The sequence below is a fragment of the Electrona antarctica genome (assembly GCF_951216825.1).
Source record: "Electrona antarctica genome assembly, chromosome: 14".
Classification (NCBI taxonomy): Eukaryota; Metazoa; Chordata; class Actinopteri; order Myctophiformes; family Myctophidae; genus Electrona; species Electrona antarctica.
The window spans coordinates 21,380,697-21,390,482 of record NC_136795.1 but is presented as its reverse complement, the minus strand read 5'-3'; positions in this window follow the sequence as shown (position 1 = coordinate 21,390,482).

Genomic DNA, 9,786 nt, shown 5'->3' with positions numbered 1-9,786 from the left:
GATCAAGTACTGTACATCATGAAACTATACACAATTCAGAAATCATGAGTCATTTGACTGCAATGTTAATGGGGGGGAAGTCTGGGATGAAGAAAATATGCACTTGAATATAATAAACTGCCCCCCCCCCCCACACACACACACACCCCTCCCTCCAAGAGCACCTCAGCAGCCAACCAGGTGAAGCTCCTCTCACTAACGACGTCCACGCTGCTGCCTCTTCCTGAATGGAGACGAGAACACAACCAGTAATATAATTAACAGTATGAGCATCACACAGCCAACACAACAACCAAACAATAAACTGTTGATTATGAGGTCATACTTATGAGGTTGTGCTGTAGATGGTATCATGACATCATATGTATCCAGATTCAAAGTGGCTGGTTGGAGGCTCTGATAGGTGGAGTCTGGAACTGTGGTCTGGCACATACAGTAGGGCAAAGAGAGAACAGGGAATGTTTCATTTAACCATCCTAACTGCCCAGTGATTCCCACTGTCCTGGGAAGGTCTTTACTTGGTGTCTTGCTCAAGGACATTTAGATGTGGTTAGGAGGAGGAGTTGGGATCGAACCAGTGATATTGATCAAGCACACTGGCTGACGTGCTAAACTTCACCAATGTGTGTCTGTCCACAGCTAAATCTTGCATTCTTCTTCCAAATCTTGCATTCTAGGCTAATCGGCATCATATTTCTTGTGCACCACTGACAAAGGGCTTGGATACTTTTCAAATCGGTCAATGACAATTAACTACCAGGGCAATTTAGGGCATAGTGCCGAGTCCTTACCTCGTGAAGGACATGTACAGTACAGTGAGTATGGGTCAATGTAAATCTGAAACTTACATTTCAAATTGCAATTGACTGTTAATACAAACATAATTGAGACAAAATTAACAATCAACCTTTATTACATCCCTTCCGTGCCATTTCATACTGGCGCGCACACATAGCTCTAAAACATTGTCATCACAAGTGCGGTGATATATCACAAATAGATGTAAAAAATAATTACCTCATCACTTGATTGTTTGATGGTAGCCTGGTCATGTCGTAGAATAGATGAAGTGTTCAATGTTCCTAGATAAAGCATGAAGCATGGGCAGAAGAAGCATGGGAAGAAGAAGCATGGGATTAAGAAGCATGGGAAGAAGAAGCATGGGAAGAAGAAGCATGGGCAGAAGAAGCATGGGCAGAAGAAGCATGGGAAGAAGAAGCATGGGTTTAAGAAGCATGGGCAGAAGAAGCATGGGATTAAGAAGCATGGGCAGAAGAAGCATGGGCAGAAGAAGCATGGGTTTAAGAAGCATGGGCAGAAGAAGCATGGGCAGAAGAAGCATGGGCAGAAGAAGCATGGGTTTAAGAAGCATGGGCAGAAGAAGCATGGGCAGAAGAAGCATGGGTTTAAGAAGCATGGGCAGAAGAAGCATGGGCAGAAGAAGCATGGGAAGAAGAAGCATGGGTTTAAAAGGCAAGAATTTGTGGAGTTTTTTTGTTCGTTTTTGTCACATTCCTGAACCAATAATTTGATGACCTTCGGGGTTTCTATTCAAAGGTATAGGAGACTCAAAGAGTCTCCTAATGGGTCTCCTGTTGACCGATGACCCAGTAATCACATTATTGGCTCAGGAATGAAAAACAAAACAAACAAAATCTCCATAAATTCAAGGCTTCAAGGGTGTGTGATTGATGCAAATTAAATGAAGTAATTTTTTGGCTGAATGAACTACAACTACTCCTTTAAAATGAAACCATGAGTAAACTAAATTCTTCATGATTAATATGGATATATTGTAGTATAGACCAATGTTCTATGCTGGGAAGGTGGTGGGCAAGAAAAAAGCTGCATTTTGTTTTCTTTTTTAATCTAAATTGGTCTTTTCATGCGGTAAATTACACTACAATGAACCACGCCAGAGCAGTATTCTCTCTACCTCGTTTCAATTTAGTAGTCAAAATACAAAACGTGCATTTTTATTAATCAAAAGAGAGCCATGAGAAACACAAAATAAAAACATAAGGATTATAATGTGTATAATGGGCCTTGTTTACCTTGTTTTCTGGTGCAAAGAAAGACAATCAAGATGACGCAGCACACCAACAGTACCCCCTGTACAACCACTACAGTGACAAGTGGATCCAACTTGGATCCAACTTTTTGCTGACCTGGAATCAGCAAAGATAATTATTGAAACTGTTCATGACTCAAAATATAGTAGATCCTAACAAGTACACAAGATTACACACATGCACGCGCACACACACACACACACACACACACACACACACACACACACACACACACACACACACACACACACACACACACACACACACACACACACACACACACACACACACACGTATATCATTTAAAAAACATATCTTACTAATCTCCAGTTGAGCTCCTTTGCCAAATAGAATCTCTCCGCATGCAACCACAGCACAGTAGTACATCCCAGCATCAGAGGAGACTGTAGAGACCTTGTAGAGACCATAAACACATCTCTGTGGACCTGAACCATTCTCAGTTTCACATCCTCTGCTCCTGTGCCAGTGAGATGAAACCATGCCGGGAGGAGACTTGTTCGATCGGAACCAGAACACCTTGGATCCTGCAGAACACTGGTCACCATATTCTCTACTCTCAGAGAGAACCCAGCACTGGAGGTTCACTGGGTCTCCAAGAGGTACCGACCCGGACACTGGTACCAAAGTCTGTTGGATGGTCCTGTTATGGTCAGACTCTGTGAAAGGAACATAATGTAATAGAAAACATTTTAGAGTGAAGAATTTCTGCGTTTTCTCTGACATTGTACTGTAACCCAGTACAGTACAATGGCACGAATATCAAAAGAAGACTGACACTGAATAGGACTTACTTTACCTGTTACTACTAAATATGTGCCGTTTTCATACTTCATACTAACATCATGCATTCCTAATCCGCAGAAGTATGTTGCCTCGTCATCTTTGTGGATATTTCTGATGGTTAGATTAGAGTCAGCAGTGCCTGTGTTCACCGTGAAACGTGCGTTCATAAACTGTCCTTTCTGTTCTGTAATTCTGTAATTGGAAGAAGACACTAGTTGTAGCGTGTGTCCCAGACTGTACTTGTACCAGTGAAGCAGAGTTGATTCTCTTCGCGGGCATTTTAGCGTTACGGTTGCATTGATTTGGGCAATTCTCAAAGAAATCTGCTGGGAAACTGGAATAATGGCTGAGGGTCAGATGGCGATGATCCCAGACAGCAAAGACAAAGGGAGAAAACAAATAGAATTAAAACAAAGACTACAAAATAGACAAACACTGAACTGTCTAGTCTCTGATGTCAGACACATTTCTTGGAAATGCATTCTTCTAGCTTTTATGCTTTTTTTACAAGATACATAATGCAGTGGGGTTAGCAGCAGGGAGTAGCAGATATATACTTACACACTGCTGTAAGAAGAAGCAGAACGAAGATTATGTCTGTCATGGTGTTTTGACAGAAAGCCGATTCAAATGAAAGTTTTGGTCTGATGATCAAAGTTTACTGAAACACATGCGGGTGGGAGGTACATAAAAGGTACGCTTCCGGGCCCTTTTGTATGATTGTATGCACCAAGGAAGGAAAAAAGAATACACACAGTGTGGGCTGTATTTTGAGTGTCTTAAGTACCAGGTCTTATTACTTAACTTAAGACCTGGAGGCGTGATCAATGCCATTTGGCCACTCAGAATAGCCAAATGGCAAGTAATAAGACCTGGTACTTAAGACACTCAAAATACAGCCCTGTACAGACTTCTATCTTGCTAGTAATATTCTCAGTGTGCGTAATGAGTATGTGTACCTGGGACATATTATTTCAGATGACCTCTCTGATGACAGGGACATTTTTAGACAAAGTAGAAAGCTGTATGCTCAAGCAAATACACCTGTGCAAATCGCACTTTTTAAGGCATATTGCACATCCTTGTATACTGCTCTCATTTGTGGTGTCGGTATAAGCAAGAGAGCATGAGAGAACTCAAGGTGGCATATAATGATAGTATGAGGTCTGCTGCTAGGAGCTCCAAGAAGCTCCAGTGCTAGCCATATGTTTGTAAGTGTCGGGTTCCAAGTTGCCCTGAAGTTTTAAGAAACTTGATGTAAAAATGTATGTGTAGAGCAACTGAGTCAGAAAATGACATCATTACTGCTTGTGACTAACCCTGTATACAGTGTGTATAGATTCTCTTCCAAATTGTGGAAGCACTGGCGGACTTGTCTGCATGCTAGACATTGAAAAAATATTTTTTTATTTTTTTGTACTGTACTTTGTGTGGTTTGTACTGTTTTATATGTATTTTACTTTTCTGTGATATGGATCTTCCTGGGTATGAAATAAAGCATTGATTGAATAATACATAACATACAGGGCAATTGAGGAAAATAAACAAAATTGGGCATATACTGTAAGACAGGGGTTCTCAACCCGTGGGTCGCGACCCCTCGGGGGGTCGCCAAATTATTTTAGGGGGTCCCCAAATTATTAAAAAAAAAAGAAAAAAAAAGATTTTTTTTTCTTTTTTTCACGGTTTTTCAAAAATAGCAGACCTACAAGCTCATAGCGCGCCACTCGGTGGCGCGCTATGAGCTTGTAGATCTGCTATTTTTCAATAGCTAAATTATAACATAATGCTTAAAACACCAAAAGGGGTTCCCGCCCAAAATGCGTTAAGGTTATTGTAGCAGTCAATTTATATTGGGGGTCGGGAGGGGGCGGGGCGGGGGTCCCGAGATATTGCCAAAGCATTTCCGGGGGTCCCCGGCCAAAAACGTTGAGAACCCCTGCTGTAAGAGACCTCGATAGGATAGGCCTAGTCAATAGTAGCTATACGAATGAAGAAACACGAGATGAGAACATCATGAAAACATCATGTAGGCCTATGTATAAAACAAGAATAATATGTAAATTATGAAAAGGCTACTCTATGTGTGTAGGGGTGCATTACCAAACCGAGGGCCTACCGGGCCTTGGCCCAGATGCCCAAGAGCTTAAGTGACCCCTAAGCTCTTGGTAATGGGGAAGATTACTGTATATGTTTCCGCCCCTGTGTTATCAGTCTGTCTGTTAATGTGTAATGTGTTTGTCTGTCTGGTGGAAATCTCACAAACTGCTGGTCGGTGCCTAATTTCTTAGGCCAAGACATTTTTTTATATTGTGTTTCAATGATTTCATTATGGAGGTCAGTGTCGGTCGGATGGGACTGAAACCTTACCCATGGAGTCTCACGTCATCATAGATACATCCTAGATGACTGACGTCATAGATAGACTGACTGACCACATGAAGTCCAAGATACTGAACTATGAATATGCTGTGTATGCATTGGCAGCATTGCCCAGTGTTTATTGCGAGTGGGCCCCACACTAAGTCGATTAAAAATGTAGTATCATAGTGATACCAATAAATATGAACATACCTTTCTTCCATTGAAAAGCAAACACTTTTGTGATTTTCAAATAGGCCCTTGTTGTCCAGAAAAGGTTGAGAACCTGACTGGTCTAGGTCGAATAAGATTAACTGTTTGTTCATTCTTCACAATAGAGCGCCGAAGTCCTGACATCACTCGCTCATCCCCTGGTTCACGGAAGTAATTTCTCTATGGAGAATAACATGGGGGCATCTTAAAATCGTCTCATATAAGAATTGTGGTCCAAAAATAAAGAAACTGTCTCGGCTCTATCGTTTACAACAGTCAGTAACTCAAATTTGATACAGTCTGTTTCTAGCGAAAATGTAACTAATTATGTAGCAGTAACATAACATTAGTGTTTTCTTGTAGTCAGTTGATTCTTCATATCCATATGAGTGAAACAATACAATGCAAATAAAAAGTACATGAACCCGCGTACATGAGCCCTCTACCGATATTGACTTCAGACTTCGGTGCTCTATACTACTTTACAGGACAATTAAGGACAAAGAGTCGAGTCAGAGCTGTATGAAGTCCTGAAAGGGGCCCTATATTTCACATATTTAAGTTTGTAATAATCATCAAGGAAGATGAAAGGAAATGTCAGCAGTCATTTTCTGTGTAGCCTACGTGTTCTACTCTGTATGCTTTTTCCTCATCTTTTCTAAGTAATGTGAGCAGCTTCTGCAACCCAAGCTAGCTGACCACAATGTCAGGGTACATTATAGGGGCCACCGGAGGTCCCTTCGCTTTGTCTCTTCTAAGCACACAAAGCTGTTAAAACCACACTGCTCATGTAAAGCATATTGCTTTTCTCACATCCGTCATGTATTTAGACCAGATAGACTTTCCAACCGCAAAAACAGGTGTTTTCACCTAACTGTGAGAGAGTCACAATGGTATGATGAAGGTGATTAATGTTACATTATGAAGCAGAAACATTGCATTGATTGCATAATATTGATATATTTAACTTTAAACTTTCTTGACAAGGACTTAGTCATTCATTTCAATATAACAGAGCACCAGAAGTCATATTGATGAACTGAAGGAAGAGCCTAAACATTCACTTTGAAGAGGACACAAGAAAGAAACCATTGTGAATTCCAATGGTTTCCTTCTTCACACTCATTTCATTTATCACAATTTGTGATACCTTTGAAATGAGTGTCTACACTCATAGGACTTTAAAGGGATGTTTTACATGTCAGTGCCCAGGGTCCCAATGTCTCATTTCCTTGTGTGTATGTACTAGGGATGTCCCGATACACTTTTTTCGTTCCCGATCCGATCCCGATACCACCGTTTCTGTGTTAGCCGATACCGAATACCGATACCAGTGTTGTGATCTCGTGTTGTGTCTATCTAGCTATATATCTCGTGTTGTGTTTATAGCAGACTCCTCACTCATATGTGCACTTTCGGGCAACTCCAAAGCAAACTCCACATGCCCCAACATTTTATTTACCTGCCATAGTGTCAACCCCTTACCCCTGTGTCGGATCGGTGGTTAGACTGTCATATTCACCGATACCAATATGAACAGATATGACAAAAAAGTGCCGATACCGATACCTTTCCGATACCGATACAGTATCTGGACATCTCTAGTATGTACATGCATGCAAGCATAGCCTGCGTGTGTGTGTGTGTGTGTGTGTGTGTGTGTGTGTGTGTGTGTGTGTGTGTGTGTGTGTGCGTGCGTGCGTGCGTGCGTGCGTGCGTGCGTGCGTGCGTGCGTGCGTGCGTGCGTGCGTGTCTGAGTGACCATACAGTATGGCGTGCGTGCGTGCGTGCGTGCGTGCGTGCGTGCGTGCGTGCGTGCGTGCGTGCGTGCGTGCGTGTGTACACTTGATAATAGGGGAAGATCATTAGACTATTATTAGACCTTTATTTAAGAAGGTGAGAGTGTGAGATTACAAAATCTCTTTCAATGGAGACCTGGCCAAGATAGTCACAATTACAGTGTTGCAAATAGCATACAACTAACTTTAACAGCAGTATTTACATTTATATTGTGGTAATATAATATAATGAATATTTACAGTACATGTTGTCTCCCTGCGCCAGAGGTGTAAGGTGCATTGTGTTGTGAACATCAATACAAGAGGACCAGATATTACTATTTATAGTAGCTTGGTGTACCGACCATTTCAATGTACTGTATACCATGACTGCAATGACCAATAGGCTATTTGTTGATTTGTGAAATTTTTACAGGTTCATTTTATTTTATTTCCATTTTATTTCTGTTCCAAAAGTATTTTGTTCCTATAGTTAGTACAATTCGGCATTGCATTTTTCATTTATATAGGTATAAGACACAACAGCATAATATGCTGAGGTCCCTATGTTAGTATGTGTGGTCTTTTGTCTTGTTTCAGTGCCTTGCATGCAAGAAAAGCCACATGCAGCAACATACACATATAGGCCTAAGCTGTGGTTGTCCTTTGGCAGACCACCAAGGCTCTAATGTGTGTGTGTGTGTGTGTGTGTGTGTGTGTGTGTGTGTGTGTGTGTGTGTGTGTGTGTGTGTGTGTGTGTGTGTGTGTGTGTGTGTGTGTGTGTGTGTGTGTGTGTGTGTGTGTGTGTGTGTGTGTGTGTGTGTGTGTGTGTGTTGGAATGTTGGTATCAACAGGATGTGTAGCTCAGGTAGACCTACATCTCTGCGAGAGGCCCAGACAATAGTTTTAGTTTCGCCTCACAGTAACTGTTAGTGCTGTATACTGGAAGCAATAAGTAAGTACAAAGTGTACAAACGTTAATACTTTTGTGTGAAATATATTTTAGAGTCCTGGGCAGTTAGTGGCTGAGGGGGCTTCCCTTGGGATGCACACTACTGTTTTTGCTGTATTGTCGTTTCATTCTCTTACTGTTGTTATTGGGAATGTGTTATGGGGATTAATGTGTCATGTTGTTTTGTGTATCTATCTTTGTCTATCTATCTATTTATTACCTGTTCCCTGTGCTCTGAGTGGACTGAAATGAGGCTGTAAAGCCAGTCCTATAATGGTATGGTGTAAAGGCAGTGGTTCTATGCCTTTGTCCAGGAGGTCCCCAGCAAAATGAGGAACAGCTGTAGCCACTTAATATAAGCACTATTTTGAAAATAGCAAATCAAAAGATATGATGAAATGTCAGTCTGGTAATGTGGTGAGATGCTATAGTCCGACATATGCAATCAAACTTCAGTTTATATGTTTTTGTGTTTTGCTAATGCACACCAGAACAATTCATCATGGCACATGAGTGGTAAAGATATCAGAATAAAACATAATACAACCAAATATGTGCCTTCTTTAAATGCCATACTAAATGACGTTCCTACTCCACAGAAGTATGTTGCTTCATCGTCTTTTCTGATATTTGTGATGGTTAGACTGAAGTCAGCATCGCCTATGTTCACAATGAAGCGTGAGTTGTTAAACTGTCCATGTAAATAAGCTGAGCCAGAAACCTGTTGCAGCATATGTCCAGGACTTTGCTTATACCAGTAAAGCACTGTTCCTGTATTTTGTGGGCATCGTAAAGTGATGGTTTCAGTGACTCCGACGATTCTCAAAAGAATCTTCTGTGGAACCTCAATCATGGCTGAATAATAGGAAAGAAAAAGAGAAAAACTAAAAGAATGACAGTTCAAAGATAGAAAGTGAAAAAGAAAAAAAGAAAATTTTCAGGTAAAGCAAAAACACAAATAAAAGAATAAGATAGTTTTTCATCTATGTTTGATAGGATAATTTGCAGTCAATGCAATGGAGTATACAATAATATATTATCTACCGTATTATCTACCGTCGAGTAGAATAGCTTATTCTGGTAGAATAGCAGTTGAAAGTTGCACTTCCTGACTGTGAAACCTGGCCAGCCCACAACCCTTATGACTTGATTACTTGCTGAAAAGACCAATACAGACAACATTTTTAATGTTGTGCTTTATATTGTTGCTATATAATTATAGAAAGCATACTGTCATGTGTGTTCATACTGTACAACATGTTCTGGTAAATAGACATAATTTGTGACCCCAAATTAATATATTTCTCCCTGCACCAGAGGTGTGGAAGGGTGCCTTGTATTGTGAACATGAAGAGAAGAGGGCAAAATATGATTTTATTTAAATGATATCCTTGGTTTCAGAGATATGCTGCACTGTAATTTTAACTATTAGGTCTTATTAAGGTCTACTGGTCAGTAGCTTTACAGTAACTTGATGTATTAAAGATGGAGTGGCACGATCTTCTTCTTTTTTCAGTTTTTCATGTGTCTATGAGGTGACAGTACTTCATTAGACACCCTGGAGTCGTTTTTATGTGCAATGATGTATTCCCTTTGTATTTAGGGT